The sequence below is a fragment of the Sinohyriopsis cumingii genome, chromosome 15, assembly GCF_028554795.1.
Source record: "Sinohyriopsis cumingii isolate HCF-2022 chromosome 15, ASM2855479v2, whole genome shotgun sequence".
Lineage (NCBI taxonomy): Eukaryota > Metazoa > Mollusca > Bivalvia > Unionida > Unionidae > Sinohyriopsis > Sinohyriopsis cumingii.
In genome coordinates this window covers 119,767,746-119,787,823 of record NC_142975.1, presented here as the reverse complement: position 1 = coordinate 119,787,823, position 20,078 = coordinate 119,767,746, and the positions used below count along the sequence as shown (strand labels likewise).

At 34.0% G+C, this 20,078-nt stretch overlaps 1 protein-coding gene across 2 annotated transcripts in view; it reads right to left on the bottom strand.

Moving 5' to 3' along the window:
• LOC149782596 (uncharacterized) overlaps window positions 1–20,078 on the bottom strand; it is a 183,620-nt gene that overhangs the window by 153,440 nt on the left and 10,102 nt on the right. Inside the window, exon 2 of one of the 2 annotated variants that reach the window (XM_089934046.1) lies at window positions 10,556–10,652. The gene's annotated coding sequence lies outside the window, so the exon portion shown is untranslated. Of the gene's footprint in view, window positions 1–4,478; window positions 4,873–10,555; window positions 10,653–20,078 lie in introns of those variants that run through there. The other variant, XM_089934048.1, reaches the window with a different exon arrangement.

Genomic DNA, 20,078 nt, shown 5'->3' with positions numbered 1-20,078 from the left:
ATGATCACTGATTCAAGGGAGTAGTGACAACAGGATTTTCAAGACAGCCATTGTGGCAGCCATATTGGACGCATGACTGGTACCATTTTTATTTACATAGAACTAGCACAAATAAAAAGGTCTCTAAGCGAAAACCCATTGCTGATATAGCCATTCATTTGGGAGTGGAGATAAAAAAAATAATTTCAAGATAGCCACCACTGTGCCATTCTGAGGATTAGTCATTTTAATTTAGGACCAAGTAAACATAAAAAACACTTCTGATGAAAATGCCATGTCAAAATCACTTTCCGTTTAAGAGGTGTAGTTGAAACAAGATTTTCAAGATGGCCACATACTGGACCTCAGATTGACACAATTTTTATTTTGGATCAACTGACCAGTAGAGCTAAAAGAAATTACTAACAAAACTGAATGACTTGGAAGTAAACCAAAAAAAACAAAGTTGATATCCACTGCTGTAAAAGGTCTATAATAAACTGGATTCTCGCATATCAAAGTGGAACAATTTAAATCTCCACTTGCGTACATGGTAAAATTAAGAGTTTGCCATTCTTCAACATACCCAACATATCAAATTTCCTACAAATTAAAATAAGACTCCTGACTCACATTCTTGGCACCTTTTTTCATGGTCATCTGCACTCATTTACTGAAACCTTTAATTAAACAACCACCTGCAGCATAAACATCTAAGTGACTAATGCAGTTTCTTCTTTTACAAGCAATTTGGACTAATGATAACTGTTGATCATAGCAATGGATCCAAATGAAGTTGTAACTTTTTGGAAAGCTGACAAATTCTAACAAGTAACCTTTTTTGGGAAGCTGAAAAATTCTAACAAGAAAGTTCATTTAGCATCCATAATTTCACCATATAGGTAAATGTAAGGCCTGGTTCCACTGATGGAACAAAAATCTGGGAAATAAATGCTAACAGAATTACATTAAAAGCAATTCCCCAAAAATAGAAATTAGTTCTTCTTAGGGATCACATTTGTCACTTAAATTACTGGTTACAGTAAATCACCTCTTCAAATGAATGAATATTAATTTATAATTGGTTCATTCTAAAGAATTGTCGATGACAAGATTATGGCTTGAAATAAGGCAGGTGTACCAAGTACTGCAACCTCAAAACATTAAATATCAAGTGAGCTAAATTGGATCATTAAGCAGAATCTCTGGTTTTGTGTAAGTTCCATTTTCAAAGAACAATTTTTTCCTGACAGAATTCAAAATCAAGAACAAATGAATTAACTAGATTCAGTGTTTAACCTTTCTCTTGGCATGGAAGCAGGCTTTTAGACTGATACACTGTCTATGTGTCTAAGGTATTCATTTGTACCACCAACATTTTAGTACCAGTCCCATTCTTTGTATCTTCTCTAAACAGATATAACCAACTTAGTTAACCATGAATGCATCTGGAACCAGGTTCTTATCATGTTAATCACCAAAATATGCAAGACAAAGGAAGCTGGTGCCAAGATTCTGCCCTTAAGTCTGGGCCAGTTCCATGGGGGTTTAGGATTAAAGGGAAGCAGGGAAAAAAAAGACACCAGTCTAAAATTAAAAAGGAAATTCCAATATGACTATCCAGCTCCTTGCTGTAGTTAGAATTTTCAGAAATAGCATGCAGAGACAAAATCTTATTTTGAGCACCTTACATTTCTCATGGAGGTTCCAATTCAAAAGAACTCATCTAGTTTAATAATCAATACTGTGTTGTAAAAGTTCGTATTCAAACAAAAACAATAAGTTTATTAGTTGTGTGTAAAATGAGCATATATGTTTTATATACTGTGATGATGTTTCTAAAAATTCTATACTAATAAAGTTTAAAATGTTTCAAAATTCCAGTCTGTGTCAACACAAAATGGTCTATTTAAAAAAGAAGAAAAAAAGCTCATACACCTTGAGACTTATGACAGGAGATCATTTCTTAATCAAATGAATTTTTAACTGATCTGATTCTTCAATTCCTTGATCCCTTGAAAAATTAATAATGAAATTATATAAACAGCCTCCTACCTCTTCAACTGAGAGAGAAACAAAAAATGCAACCATCAAATAATACAAAGTGATGATTGACAGTACACTTAAACTTTGATCAAAGCATTGAATAAAAGTCTGTAGTAAATTTCATTCTCTTAGAATTCAACTCTTTTTTAAATTCAAATATAATAATTTTTAACTATCTGCAAACTTGTGTTGTTGCAGGTGAGCCTCACATATCATGCACAGGGAATATCTTAAATTGTTAAGAGATTTAAAAAATATCCATTTCCAGATTGAAACAAACAGATGATGAAGGGGTAAAGATAATTCTGGTTTTATTATCAGCTTTTCGTAGCACTAGGGTCAAAATCTTCAAGGACTTGATTTAGCTTTGGCAATGTACTGCAGCACAACCTCAAGTTGGCACCAAACAAAAAGGCAGACTGCTTGCTTTACTATTTCTGTTGCTGCTGATCAGACTGGAACCTGTGCCAGATTATGCCAGACTCTCAAAGTCTGGTAATTTTCATGATTCCTCAGAACAAACACCCAAATCACAATCTATGCAACATAATCAAAAAGAATGCTAAAGTGTACATGCATTGACCTTGAGAAAAGTGATACATATGAAATCTTGCAAAATCAAGATCTACATTCAACATTTGAGAACCTTAAAATTAGTCTTGATTCTGTCATACAAAACTCATAGCTTAATATCACTTTCATAGAGATATATAACAGATCTTGATATGTAGACAAAACTATGGACTTGAAAACATTCAAGCTCTTTCATAGAATAGGCAACTGACTCTCCAGTGTGGAATTTTCCAGCAGATACAGGATTCTGATCCATTACTGTATTATGGTACTATCAGAGAAGACCAGGACACTTTATGACAAGGCATACTGGTATACACCAATTTGTGTTGCTGATATAGAACTTAACAGTGATACACACTACAGCTGTGATGTCTCTAAGCAGAGCAGGGTTACTGGCTGTCATTTAAGCCGAGAGTCTTTTATAGGTACAATTTCTATGCAAGAGAGAGCATTTGTAAGTACTCCAGTACTCTTCAATAGGGACATATGTTGCCACGTTAATATCCAAATGTATTGTTATGCACTCGACCAGTACACTTCAAGTGTCAAAATGGACAAATGATGCCAAGTTGGTGTCCAAAATGCAAAAGCAAAATGTTACAATATACATGCTATGAACCAAACTTATGAAAGGCAGATGTATCTGGAGAAGACAAGAACCACTCAGGGAGGATATGGTGCAGTGCCCCCCCTAAAACAGGCTCACAGACAACAATCAAAAGTTAATATTCGGGTTATACACTGAACCAGATATTTGATACATGTAATTATATACAGTGTCAGTTAGAATTCAAGAATTTTCAAAAATTTAATTCTAGCAGGCTTTCAACTCTGAGTCTTGAAAAATCCTTGTACTATATTGATCACTATATTTAATAGTGTATGTCATCTGGAAAATTACTGCTTCTACCCTAGCAAAAACATTTGCAATTATTTACTGTGTCCCAATTAATGCAAGAGAATTTTGTCCAAACTCAGCTACATCACTCATTATTGTTGAATAATTATCAACAGAAAAAGAATTAAAGAAAGTTAATGTGGCTTGCTGTGTTATTTATATGTGTCCATATTGTTTTAACTCAAAATATTACAAGACTTAATTATCACAGCAGTCAGCCTTCTGCTTCTGTGACAAAATTATCCAAGTCAGTTTTATGGCAAATTTTGCTTACCAAGAAAATTTATGAAATCAAATTTAGCCAAATATTTGAAAATGCAAAAAAACACCATTCTTGTTTATTGATCAGTGCCATTAAAGAATCACTGAGTTCGTGCTTTTTTTACTCTAGCTTTTGTTTGCTTTATTTGTTTTGCCTTTTTTTAACCTGTAATAATCAATACTGCACCTCTTCCATACACCCCTAAGCAGTACTAGATGTAATGGATGGATATGAATCAAAATGTGATAAGCATACAGATGCATAATGTATCCTTGTGTATAATGTATCCTTTTGTATGTGTGTGTGTGTGTGTGTGTCTATATATATATATATATATATATATATATATATATATATATATCCCTGTGAAAAAATTTCACTGAATCTAACGTTATACAGCAAGTGTAACAAATGGAAAACTACAGGTTACAAGTGTAAGTGTATCAGATGGAAATTTACAAGTTATTACATAAAGTAAGTAAACTTTTTGAATCAAAAAATTTTATGATGGAAAGGTTGTTCTTAAATTCAACTTGAATCAAAATTACTATGCAGGCATTCAAAATCCAAAACTAAACATGTAATTAGAATTCCAACATCCAAAAATTTAAAACTTCTATATAAATGTAAGTAATTCCTTTTAATATAAATAATTTTCAAAGAATAGATGTGAAGAAAAACAGCAGCTGGAAATTAAATTAAATAAAGATAACTTACCAAATTATTCATACTGAAGTTCATTGTGTATCTCAGAAATCTTGTCCACATATGAAGTACAGTACCAATTGTAGAAACTGAACTTTGTACTTTCTAAAGTTCACACGCTCCCAAGTTCTGTCTGATTCAGTAATCAACTATTGTTATCTGGTAACCAGTACTTTTATGCAGAGTGGTCACAACAAACTTCTGGCCAGTTTATTAACAAGAGGGTTAACTGGAAACTGACCAGTCCTTGTACAGAATGGTAATTAACCAATGTCCACTTATCAGACTCTTTACTTGTGGAGATAAGTGTAACAGGATTCCATCTGTATAATAATGATACAGCAGGTGGTTGATGCTATACCATATTTCTCTCTCTAGACTGACTGAAGTTAAATGTGCAAATACCATAATGCTCTCTCTAGACTGACTGAAGTTAAGTGTGCAAATACCATAATGCTCCCTCTAGACTGACTGAAGTTAAGTGTGCAAGAGGAAGGTCCTCAGAATTAGATATATTTGTATTGTATCAAGCCTGTCCATTATGTAGACTAATTTTGGATATATCTACTTTCGTATCTTAGAAATAATAAACAGCCAGACTCCATGTGTACGATCATAACTATATTGTTGAGAATCACCTGAAAAGTTCTCTACAAGCAACCTGTCATCTAATTTATAATATTCCAGCAAAAACAGTATATACCTTAATGAAAACGAATAAAATTTTACAGGATAGTAACATAAGTCCACTAAGAAAAGTACAGAAGATCTGAACTGAGCTATTTAAGTGTTCAATCGGATCAAAATTGAAATAAGAAAGATCTAATGGACACCAGTCAGAGGTCATGTTCTGTTGACCATTTAATTAACCAATTGGATAACAGCTTTCACGTTTATGAAAATAAGGCATCACTTGGAACATATCGCTTCTAACAACAACTATCCCGGCCATGAACTGCAACACTTTACATATATGACATATTACCAGTGTTCATTCCAGAGATGGAAAAATGAGGTTTGATGATCCCCACCAAATCAAAATGTGAGGTCATTTTGAAACAAATGAATCACAAATACCCTTATCTGCTTCTTGTTTTTTTAATAAAAATTTAAACATATATCATTATCATATGATATCATGGATTTGTTAATTTCTGCAATGAATATTCAATTTTCCAGCTTAGTATTCTCTGAATCAGTCATTGTGGAGTCAGAAAAATGCATGACTTTTGGCAATTTTTCTGCTAAAATTACTGTGTCAACTGTTCAGGACACTGTTATTATAGCTGAGAAGGAAACTGTAGCAAAATGTGGTCAGACTCGACAACAGCTCTTGCAAAGTATAAAATGGTGGAGGAAAAAACAAATATTTATAGCAGAAATTAATAAATTCTTTTCCCAAGCATCCTAATCAGCTTCCCCTTGCAGAAGCCATCTATGCTGGAATCTGAATCTGTTATACCTGAATAACCATTCTCCTCTAGAACTGATTTTGGACATTTGAGTAAACCTTTTATCCCTCCTTGTACTGTGCTTCGGAAATTAATGCACTATTTGTGCATACGATTTCATCTTCTCTTTTTTTAGATCTTCTTTTTTTAAAAACATTTTCTATCAATGATCCATTATGTGCTGTTGACTTATGTCCAAGCTAATCAAAATCAGGAAGATGTTTCTGTCAGCCAATGACAATTAATCAACTTAGGATTATTTGGCAATGTGTGCACTCTATTCAGGAAGCGTGACATGTGCTTGGTTCTGTTTAAGTCAACCATATTGATCCATTATTTTTAATTTCTTGCATCTTTTTCATAAGCCCTATGAGCACCACACACATAAAATTTCCTGATGCAAAGGTGAAAAGTAAGGGCCTAAGCAAAACGTGCAAAATAAGGGCCACCAACAATGGGGATAGCATAAATTGAACCTGTCTTATAAAATAATTAGTGAACCAGAAATTCCAAAGGTCAGTAAAATATGAACCTTTATTGGTGCCTGTGTTACTCGATAAATACATTTTAAACTAAAAGTCCACTATGAAACAATACAGAAGATTTTCAGCAGAATTCCAAACCTTTATTATTTAAGTGTTCATGATTGGCTGACCTTTAATTAACCAATCAGATTAGAGCTTTCACATTTATGCAAGTAAAAAGGATTACTCAAAACATATCGATTCTACAGATAACACAAAATGTAATGCTTTACTACTTGTCATATACTAAAAGTAACTAAAACAAGAATTCCAAAGGTTGGCACATGGTTGATACTGGCAGAGTATGTTCTACTGTAAAACACTTAATTCATTCAATCTTTTCAGGATTTTCATCATCATTCTAAACAAAAACTCAAACTCAAGACACTGTAACCCACCTTTTGAAGTTTATATAACTGAATCTGTTTCAATTGTTTTCGTAAAATCGGCTAAATTTCAATCATGGCTTAACACAATCCATAAACCTCTTTTAGTTAGTTTCACACCATCACTGTATCCTTTTCTTTACTAGTCTATATTAACTATCTCCCAAAAATATAGGGGCCCCAAGTGGCTGAGCATTCTAAAGCGCTCTCCGTTACGGATCACTGCCATCTCACCTGTCTGCATCGGTTCAAGTCTCGGATTCGGCCAATGTGGGTATGTGAGAAAGCTTGCCAGTAGCTTCTCGTGGGGCAGTGGTTCTTTCCGGGGTTTTCCCGAGTTCTTCCTCCACTATTAATACTGGCCGCCACATATAGCCTATCGTGTGCTGAAAAATGGCGCTAAACCCAACAACAACCACAACCACAAACAAAAATATAATATAAACCAGAGTTACCATGACCAACTGGTATGTACACTACAATATAGCTTTGCAATATACAATCACAGGTCTTGGAAATTGAATCACAGACAAACGAAGATAATCCAATACATACATATATGTATCATCTATCTGCCATCATAGCGTAATCATAAGGAGGCAGTTGCCAAGTAATCCTGAAAAAAGCATTATAAAACTAACATGACAAATTAAGCTGATTTCATTTCAAAAGTCAAGGTCACATTCCCAAGGGCAAGGCCACAACATATTTGCTGCAGTAAATATCAGTGAAATGATATTTATAACTTGAATTATTTTAATATGCTATTTACTAATCACCAAGTTTTACAACAATACATCAAAACAAATTTTAAAAAGTTTTCATTGTATTTTCAGTAATAAATGTATGGATTAGTAAACACATGATGACTGCACTCTTTATAAAATTTTATAAAACACACAGAATTTAAATATTAAGGTACTATCCCACATTATAGGAAACATGACCTTGACCTTGGAGACTGAGTTAACATAATTTGTGTCAGGCCAAAAACTAAGTGTGTGGTTCTGGTTACCTAACGGGCCTATTTTTTTCCAGCTGACATTACATTTTTTGGTGGGGAGGGAAGGGACGAGGAAATAAATTGGGGAAAAAAGGAGGGGGGAGAAAACAAAATAAAAAATTGAGGAAACTATGATCAAAGTTAAATTCAGGATGCAGATGACGCTTAATACTGTCTGGACTACAAAACTAGTTTTTAAAAAAACAGGTTGTACTGAACTACCTACCCGCAGTTTTTTTCTCTCAGTGTAACCAGAAATACTTTTTTTTTTGCCACATGCTGGATCTACAATACTTTTTTCCTGGTTTACTTTGGAGCTACCATTCTTACAGTCTTGCTAGGATGGCAAACAGATGATTAGCATTCATGCTTTTAGAAAAGGTAGACTTGTACAAAATATTTTCAACGGCATAAAAATTTTTTTACACATTTTTGTATTGCACCCCTACACACTAGCTAGCTTTTACAAATATATATGAATAGCATTTTTTCCCCTCTGATATGCACCATTTTCTTACTACTTTGATACAATTACAAAGGTCTTTGATACGATAGAGTGCTTCAAGTACAGAATTACTTGATGTTGCATGCAAATTGCCATATACATGTACTTTACATGAAATTTGCCAAATCCTTAATCTTCATTGCATAGGTCAGTTCTAGTGGTTAATATCATCTCTACTGAAAGCTCTTAGTTCAGAACATGACCATCATTTCCTTCTTGGGCAGGCTTTAAGGAGTGAATAATAACACGTGCTTGCAGAGTAATTATGGAGTTTCAGTATACTTGAAAGGCATCAAGATAAAATTTTGAGTCATTAGATCTTTCATAATAGAGAATTATTAGTCATACACATCAGAACCCTGACCAAATAAGAATGAGTAATTCTCCACAAACCATCAGACACAGAACAGGAAGTGAAATGCAAGTGCTGGGCTGGGATAGGAAACAAATATGAGCACAAAGACAAGTTTAAATCCGGCATCAAAGTCATTTTGGAGAGTAACAGTGAGCTGAAGTCAAGATCAAGATATCTGATGGCCTCCATATTTCCAAATCTAAGAATTACAGAACAAGATTTATCCACCATAACTGCTAAAGGTTCCACAAACTAAAACCTTGAACTATTAGTGGCAAGTGAACAGCTACAACCCCATTACCAACAACCCTGAGCTACTGATGAATTGCTGATGATGCTCCCTGTCTACAACCCAGAACTACTGGTTATTTGTGAACTGCTAAAAGCCACACCAACTATAATTTGCACAATTTTGTCTTGAATATAGGAACTTGTTTTAGGAAACAAAGTCAGAAAAACTTGCAGGTGACATTACTCTGAATGATTGGTTTGGTTTTGTATTTTTGGCACAGGAAAACAGATGGGTTATTCACAATCAGAGTAAAATGCCTTGCCCAAGGACACACCATGGTAGCTGACGGAGACTAATCCAGTGAAATGATTTGAACCCAACACATCGGGTGACAAATATGAAATACTAACCACTAACCACTGGAGCTCCTCATAATGATGTAAACATTTTAAATCCAACTCATTCAAGATCTCATCAGGAATAAACTGCAGGCCACATGTGACTGAAATCCAATGTGACAGAAAGATAATTGCAGTCATAACTCTTCTAAATGACCATGTGGAGGTCTGGAAATTAAATTCATTTCAAGGTTTTGTCACATGCCATATTGTCGGAAAATCCAACAATTATTGGTAAAGTAAAGCTGTGGAAACCAAAATCAGGGCAGAGGACTGGAGGGTCACAACTCTTATTATCTGCTGACAGAGTAGAAGTTGAACTAATTAACGGTCTTAAGAATATAATGGTGCATGCTAAATTTGGTGTAAATTAAACTTCCAATGAGAACAGAATAACTTCATCTCTCTCAGAAAGCGACTTGGAAGTAACCATAATGATAATTCTCAAATTGTAAACTTTTTTAAGTATCCAGTCAAATATGTGATAAAATTATAAATTAATAATAATAATCATCATAATTAAAGACAGGTGTTTAAACTAATGTCCACGATGTTTTAGGCAAAAGGTCTTGAATCAGCAATGAAAATAAATTATTTTTAATCAAATTCCAACCAAGTATATCTCTCTCTCTCTCTCTCTCTCTCTCTCTCAAACACACACACTACCCATTATGAAAAATTCAATAATGGAACAGGACTTGCTAAAAACTATGCAGTGGCTTACAAACTTCAAATGGTGTTTCTTTAAAATTAAAATCAAAGGATCTGTTGCTTAAAGGTAAATTCTGTAGTTTAAATTTATTTTCATCAGTAACTCAACCTGATGTGCACAATAACCAATTGTCATCCACTTTCAACTCTGGAAAGAAAATTATTTTGTTGTTATAATAAATACATTTGATTTTGGTTTTAGAAAAATATATACATAATCCCTTCCAGTAAACAGACTTTTTATGAAACAATTTTGTTTATGCTGCAATGTAAATTTCTTTCAGTTTACCGTATATACTCATTTATTCGAATCCAACTGCAAACAGTCTTTGCGATATGCCGACATATTATTTGATTGCAGATCTAGGTCTGTTCAATCTACAGTTGGACTCAACTTATAAGCAAGTATGAAATGGTATGTATACGTCCAGCATATCAAGTTGCCATTTCAAGGACCCCAAACACCATCTTATAACTAGATTACCTGCATCTAAACCAGCAGATTTTATTACAGAATTTCTTACCTTGACAAATTTTTCTTCTTCACATCAATAACAGCCAGTCATCCTCTGCTAATAACAAGGATGACCATTCTTGTTTGACCTGAATCACATTTTCTGACTGCAATAAAAGATGAAATCAGTTTTTAATACTCTACTACCACTGAAATTTCAGATCAGTATCACATGACTGTTTACAACCAATCAAACTGTAGAAAATGCTGTCAATTCATAAATATTGGAAGTGATATATTTTGTTTTTAAACATATTCTATACAACCAAACATTTTTTAACATATCACATGATCTACAAACTCATCAATTATAATCAATGAATGTCAAAATCACTAAAATAAATGTTGCGATGTCATTAAAAATTCAATGTGTTTTATTCTGTGGCCATATCTGCTGGTAAATATGTAATTTCACAGAAACTTTATACGTTTAAAGCAAAGATACACCGTCATATTCAGCTGAAGTAGATCACATGGTTTTTAAAACATTCCATTTAAAAAAATTCTATTTTTAGCACAGAAGTGAGGTTTGATGGCACATTTGTGTCAATTAAGAATTTATTGCTAATATGGTGCTTTCTTTCAAATCTGGTACAAACTGGACAAGACTTTCTTTAAAAGTCACTTTTCCCACTTCAGTCTTATAGCTGCATTATTCCATTTTTGACTACACAACTGCAGCAACCTGCAACCCGACCAATAAGGCTGTGATCAAAGGATGATATGCCAAAACTCATATTCTTCTGTTTTCTTTATTCTGTAATTTATAATTTCCTTTTGAAATTCAAGCTCAAACTAATGAAAATGTTCTTTTATTTTAAAGCTTTTATTGACTGCCATATTCAAATTTATTGGCAGGGTATTAGTTATTGTCCAAGGATTTCATGTTTTCTACAAACAAGAAATGTAAAAGTATCTCTACCATATATGGCATTTTTGTTCCAAGCACTGCCACAAACATAACTTTAATAACAATTTAAATGCTGTTTTTCTAAACTAGAAAACTGCATTGTCACAAGCATTGGGCAATAATCTACTATTATCATCTGTGGCAATCTGTGTGGAGATTTCCCCATTTCTCATGAATAGGCATAAACCTGATTAACCAATCACTGTGAGCAGTCTTTTTTTCATCATTACAACCCAGCATGATTTTCATGCTGTCTGAATCAGCCTGTGAAAGTTTCTTTCCAAGCACATTATCACTAATCGTTCAATAAAATGGGTGCAATCATCATAATCATTGAGGCATAGAAGATTGCTACATTGTCTTGTTGATGATGTTTATTTTGTTGCTGATGATGTTGCATTGTGTTGTTGTTGTAATTTTGTTTATCCATATTCATGAACACCGAACAAATCTCAACACAGCACAGGTAATCACATGTGATTAGGAATCAAAGAGGAGTACTGCCTGTGTCATGCAACAATAAAAAAACTGATGCACATTAATATCAATTAATTTACAATGCTGGACTGTTTCACTGCCCGGCACCCCTGGTCTTAAGCAAAGCATCTCCTCTGGATAAGTATTATAATAAACTTTTGCTCAGTGGATATTAAATGAAATGACTCACTGTCCATAATACACAAGTGTCAATCGATTCAAAGACTATAATAATGCATGAAAACAATAATACATGATAAAGTACTGGTATAAAAAAAAGTGTCTTTTAAATATTTCCAACCAAAAACGAGTTTGTCTATTAAATATTTCCTGTCAAAAATCAGTCTATTAAGTGAGTGTTACTGTCTAAAGATTACTGCAAGAGGATAACAGGTGACTGACAACGGTCGTACTCTACATGCATGTTGGACAATTTTCATATGATTTAATTTTGTATGCAAAGTTTCAATTTTGATAAAGGTCAGGTATAATTTTCAAGATTCACTTAAATTCTGACCAATAATTTCACTCCTTTTCACAAGATTAAAACTCTTCAACGCAATTATCAAAATCAAACCCCGAGAAATTTCTAAATATACGGTATGTGCTTGACCCTTTCTTAGAAAAGCATGGAATAATTAATTTATTTTAGAAACTAAGTTTTCAAACAGTAAAACAAACATGACTCTACTGCAGACTACAAAATCTATGTCCAAATTTTTTAAAACAAAAATTACAAAAGTGTGCTAACTTTCCAACTTCCCATAATGTACACATACATGTTAAATGTCAAATTTGTTCACCTAAGTGGTTTTTGCTTTATCAAGACCTTGACATAAAAACCAAAATGTTCTAAAATGTGTAAAACTCACACAATTAGCCTGAATGGCCCAAAAATCAAATCCAGTCATGATTATAAATATGCCTACCAATTTTCGTTCATCTATGCTAGTGGATTTTGCGAAAGTGTGCTAACAAGGTTTTGGTTCACAAAATCCAAGTCTTTAACTCCTAATCTAATTGTCATGACATCTGAAGATAAATACAAATGTTCTACTTAAATGGCATTTGTTATTTAATAAGTCTTGCCTAATCCTGCAAGCAATGTTTGTGTAAAGATAGATACATAATATGTAAATAACTGATTTTTTATTTATTTATCTAATAATCTAATTGGATTTCATTAACCTATGCTGCATGTTTTTGCACAATGTTCCAAACAAGCTTCTCCAAACAGGTAGACAGCATGAAACCACAATACACCTGGTGCAAACAGTGAAAGCATAATACAGACAAGGGCGTTTTGTAATTTGTTATAACCAAACATTTACAAATTAAAAACTTTAATAAATTTACTGTGCAAATTAAGCATTTCAGCAACTTTTCAGAAAAAGTTCAAAAATGTTCTCATGAAAGGCAATATTTAAGCAAAACCTCAGCAAGTTTTCAGAAACTTAATGTTAAAAGAATGGCAAACATTTTCCAGGATGGCTTTAATTTAACCTAACCAAAGTTTAATAACTAGTATGTTAATACTTTCTTCCCTTGTCCTGACTAGATTCAAGCCGTTGTCTTTCTAAAACCGTCTATTTGAAGATCCTGTTTAAATCTCAAACAATGTGTTCATCTTATCTTAAGTCTCCTGTCAACAATCTGATTTCCTGATTCCTCTGCTGGTGATACAAGTTTGGACCCCTGAGCCATTTAAAAGGAAGTACAGACTTGTTGAGATAAACACGCCTCTCCAGATGCAAAGAGACTGGGGACAATAGGATTTGGCACTCAACCACCTACAGACCTGAACCATGAGACCTACAGAAAGGCTACTGCAGCTAAATTAAACCACGATTGTTTGTGTTAGTTTCTATTGTCATGAGAAGAATTGGAACAGAAAATACCATCTACCATGATACAGGATAACCCTGTACTTCTTTTGTCTCTTATTTTCAAAGAAAACATGGATTATACATGACACTGCCTATGCATCTTAACAGCCATTGTGCCTCAAAAACTTTGTATCCTATTGCATTTAAAATTGTGTATAAGTAGCATTTTACAGCAACACAGCACAAAACATGGCTATATGGTGCCAGCTAAGATAAAGTTACAAAAATGTACAGGGAGTTAGGAAAATAACCGTTTGAAAACAACTGTAAACACAAAGGACAACAAAATAAAAAAATAAAACATAAAACATAAATATGTTAAAATTCTGTACAATGTATTCAAAATAAAAGAATGCACAGGGATAGTCACATGTAGAAATTTTGTATGTGTTAATTAAGTATTTGTACAGGTAAACACACATAATGTACATATGTAACTACATATGTATACAGATAAACACACATAATGTACATATGTAATTACGTATGTATACAGGTAAACAAACATAATGTACATATATAATTACATATGTATACAGATAAACACACATAATGTACATATGTAATTATGTATATGTACAGGTAAACACATAATGTACATATGTATACACATAAACACACATAATGTACATATGTAATTATTTATTTGTACAGGTAAACACACATAATGTACATATGTAATTACATATGTATACAGACAAACACACATAATGTACATATGTAATTATGTATATGTACAGGTAAACACAGAAATTTTCAATGTTCTCAAATTCAAACATCAATAAAGCAAGACACAAAAATCTATAACAACTGATAGTTATATGGGTTTAAATTATGTCAACAATTTCTGTCTTTTGATCTCAACCTAGTCGTGGGGGAGGGAGGGAGTAGGGGTAGGGAGGTATGTGTGATTTTACATAAATTTCAATTAATTCCCAGGTGTCAGTACTTGTCAGATTATGCCCCAGCCTTTTCCTACCCCCATCAGCTCAGAACCTCAGACACACATGTAGCATAGTAGTACTGACTTAGTTCATATAAACCATATACAGTTAGTATACACTTACAGGGTTTTGTTGTTGTTGCTGTTGTTGTAGGGTTTAATGCCATTTTTCAGCACATGAAAGGCTATACATGGGAGCCAGTATTAATTGAGGAGGATGAACCTGGGAAATCCCCAGAAAGAACCACCAATCCTCGAGAAGGTACTGGCAAGCTTTCTCACATACCCACATTGACCGAATCCGAGACTCAAACCCACGCAGACAGAGGTGAGATGGCAGTGATCCGTAATGGAGAATGGCTTAGACCACTCTGCCACTCGGGGCCCCACCACAGGGCTTTAAAGAATGGTATACATGCAACTGACACTGACCACTTGGTCTATCTCTCTACATTCAACCACCCACCAGAACATAATCATTTGACAATAGCTTGGACACTTTTTAGACTCCTACCCTATAACCATGCATATGTATACTAAGTTTCCCTTTATCCTACCCTATAACCATGCATGCCATGTTTCTCTTTACCATACCATATAACCATGCATGCCATGTTTCTCTTCACCCTACCCTATTACCATCCATAAAATGTTTCCCTCTACCCTACCCTATAACCATCCATGCCATGTTTCCCTTTACCCTACCATATAACCATCCATACCATGTTTCCCTTTACCCTACCCTATAACCATCCATGCCATGTTTCCTTTTACCATACAGACCATCCATACCATGTTTCCTTTTACCCTACCCTATAACCAGCCATACCACGTTTCCCTTTACCCTACCATATTACCATCCATACCATGTTTCCCTTTACCCTACCCTATAACCATCCATACCATGTTTCCCTTCACCCTGCCCTGTAACCACCCATACCATGTTTCCCTTTACCCTACCCTATAACCATCCATACCATATTTCCCTTTACCCTACCCTATAACCATCCATACCATGTTTCCCTTTACCCTACCCTATAACCAACCATACCATATTTCCCTTTACCCTACCATATTACCATCCATACCATGTTTCCCTTTACCCTACCATATTACCATCCATACCATGTTTCCCTTTACCCTGCCCTGTAACCATCCATACCATGTTTCCCTTTACCCTACCATATTACCATCCATACCACGTTTCCCTTTACCCTACCCTATAACCATCCATACCATGTTTCCCTTTACCCTACCCTATAACCATCCATGCCATGTTTCCCTTTACCCTACCATATTACCATCCATACCATGTTTCCCTTTACCCTACCCCATAACCATCCATACCATGTTTCCCTTTACCCTACCCTATAACCATCCATACCATATTTCCCTTTACTCTACCATATTACCATCCATACCATGTTTCCCTTTACCCTACCCTATAACCATCCATACCATATTTCCCTTTACCCTACCCTATAACCATCCACACCATATTTCCCTTTACCCTACCATATTACCATCCATACCATATATCCCTTTACCCTACCCTATAACCAGCCATACCATATTTCCCTTTACCCTCATTTATGCATCTGATACATACACATTTTTGAATTTGACCCACAGTTCTAAAACCAATGTTTGCTTTTTAGAATGCATGGTCACCATTTCGGACAGTAAGGTAATTTTTTTTAACTCAATCTTGCATTTGCATCCTTTTGGGAAAAACTAGAAACTTAATGGGCATGGAAAAAATATGTTTTTCTTCTTGTCTGCTAATGATACTGACCTGGCCCTAAATCAACCGGGTCATAACCATCTTTGATAGCCAAGGTTCTGATATGTTAATCCTATCAACATCCATTGCGGATCAATCATATATGTGACTGCTTTGTCCTAGCTACATCTATTGGATTTCATGAGTTGCCTCCCTTAGCATGTAATGCCTACTAGCCATTAGAGTGTACTGGTGCATTGTTACTTTGTACATTGTTCAAAAATGTAGAGGCAATTATCTTCAAAAGGATACTTTGTAAGTTTAACACTGAAGGTATGACTACGTACCAGAGTAGCCATTACTGGTGTAACTGAGGGAAAGGATGTATTTTTACAAACACAGACTGGCAGTTGAAAATTGCTTATTTATCAGTCTATTCCAGTTTTGTGCTACCCTTGTATCGATCATGTAGGAATAGAGTTAAATTTTAACAACTTCATCTTTACTGGATGTGGTGGCTTGACCCATCATGAGAGACCAACTGTCCAGAAAGACCTTGGCAGAAGGGGTGGTTTTTCAGGACAGGTTCTACTGTATATTCAATGTATTAAAAAATCTTTTTGACTGAACAAAAGCAGTGACCAAAAGTTAAGTTTCAATTTTTGGTCCATTCTGCATTTCTCTCACTACTGTTGATCACATGACTGCTGTCTAACCTTGATTGATTAAGCCAAATGACATTTATCAATACTAAATCATGCAACTGATGGCATAACAATACCACAAAAGCATGTCTGATGAATGGATTTCAGTGTCACTTCAATACACTATACACTCTATATATATATATATATATATATATATATATATATATATATATATATATATATATATATATATATATATATATATATATATGTGTGTGTGTGTGTGTGTGTGTACAGAATTTTTAACGTAGCTTTAACAATTTTTCAGTCATACTGCTATGATGTCTACAGTGTGACAGTTTATAGTCATGTCTAGCACTGAGGCATCATGCCATAGACATGTAGCATGATGTTCCACCCTGTCACATTATCCCAACACCAGGCTAACCAGCCCAAACATTAACTTCTTAATGCTGAGTGCCTAGTGAAGCAGCTATTATTAACCATTTTTTATGTCTTTGGTATGATTCTGCCAGGGTTCAAACCTGCAACCTCCCACATTTGAGGCAGATGCAATAACCACTAGGGGTCACACTACCGGGCAAAATGGGCGATTAAATTGCCTAAAAAATGGAAACTTTGCCTGCTTCTGTTTGGAAAGTGAAAATGACTTTGCCATGTTATTTTTTTTAGACGTAGAGACTTTAAACTGTAGGTATACCAGTAACATGGAAATAATGGTGGACATGGCTATATCTGGGAAGTACTAGTTTATCAGATTGTCTGTTTTTGTAATCCATCAGGAAAACATATTCAAAAAAATATGCAATGCATAGAAAGCAAACTTGCCCTTATGAACATAAATTCATGAACAATCAAACTGTTCATAAATGTTTATGAACATTCTTGAAAGTTCCTCAACTAAGGAGGAACACTTTAAGAATTTTGATTAACCATGTACTTAGGTTCATGAACACACTGATGAACTTTTATGAACTATTATAATATCTTTGAAGTTCCTGAAATGTCATGAACTTGGTTCATGACCAACTCAAGTACTTTGATGCACCACCAAGATATTTCTTAAAAATGTATATGAAATTTCTATATCATTATATTCATAAAATGTTCATGAAAATTCATCATAAAAACTTCCCACAATATTAGTGAAATATAAATAAAGGTGAATATTTATTTTAATGACATGATACTGTATAAATGTTCATAGAGATCTTTTATTCAATACTTGTGTACTTAACCTGAGTAGTTCTGGATTAATATGGGAAAATATTTTCTGGCCAACATGAACAAAATGCACTTGCTACAAAAGCTTATAATGACTTTGTTCTAACATAAACTACATATTCTACTGACTTAGTCAATGGTTGCCAATTTGCTGTAAAAACCTAAATATGTAAACAACGATTATCCTGATGGGATGATTGTGAAAGAAGACATGATCTGATTGGTTAATATACTCGCAAGATTTCAGCAGCTGAGCCTCCTTTTCCACTAAAAAAAGGAGCACGAAAACAACTGCAACAAACAAAAACTTCACCAAAAACCGTGAACTCCCAAGGAATGGACAGAAGAGAATATTTTCAATATCATTTCTTTTAAGTAAGTAGAAATGCAGAGAAGAGATTAAGAAGAATATGAAGGAAATGAGTTAGTGAGAGCTAAATTAGGAGGAAAAGCGTATGCAGCCAGGATCATCAAAATTATGGTATCTTTTTCTTGGTCATTCAAGGTTATTTCAGTGGCAGTTCTATGGATATTTTAATGGTTTTTATGTCATCATATTAGTTTTAACCAAACTAATTATACATGACATTTTTTCAGACCTAATTTAAACTTGCTCTTCAATTTTTTGAAAATTAGTAAACATTATCATACCCCCCCCCCATTTCAATCTCAATACCAGACGTGGTACTACATCTACAATAGGAATTTACATGTTCGATATCGTTTTCTTTTTCAAGACAACACTATTTCTATGATCTCTATGATCTAATGCAATTTGGTAAATTAAAACGAGAAAAAAAAAAAAAAATTGTTAATGTGTCAAATTGTACACAACACTGGTGCAAATAACAATGTGACAAAACAGGAAGCAGCTATATGCAACATGCTGAATCGGAGTGGATGCATAGTGACATTAAGGCTTATACCACACAAGTCTGACGTTTTATCAACAGAAAATGGTGAAACATTTTGAAAGCATAAAATAACCGTTATCTGTAATGTTATATATATATATATATATATATATATATATATATATATATATATATATATATATATATATACATACACACACACACACACACACACAAACAAGGTTATTTAGTTTAACGATGTCCAAAAATTTTGTCATATTTTATTGATTAAAACATTCAACTCCTGTGACAAAACCTATGGCTAGTTAGCTTCAGTTAAAATACAACTAGTGAAAAAATTCTCCAATAATATAAATGCTCAGTAAGTTGTGTATTAGGTGTAAGGGATTAAATAATTTTGAGTTGGATCATAATTATTCCAGGAAATAAAGTGGGGTACAATGATAATGTGCTTAAAGCTGAAGACAATGTTGATCAGAGGTCATCTGTAATTAACTAACTTTATCTTTCTTTCAGATCAGACAGCAGAAAAGTTACATTATTAGAGGATGAAGTTTGTAGATTAAGGAGGAAAATTTTAAAACTAACAGATCCTATGGCCAAGATGGAAGAGACATTAAATAGTGACTGCTGCAGCAATGTTACAGATCCAAACAGTAATCAGATGGAACAGCTTAAGTTGCAGATGGAGACATTCAGTAGTGACAAAGGACAGGATTTGATTAAATTATAGGCCCTGAACATCTTCACAAGAGAGTTATCTGACAGGTCAGTCTCTGAGAAAAAAGACTGGTCAAGTCAGGAGAAACCCCAGTGGAATGACAGTT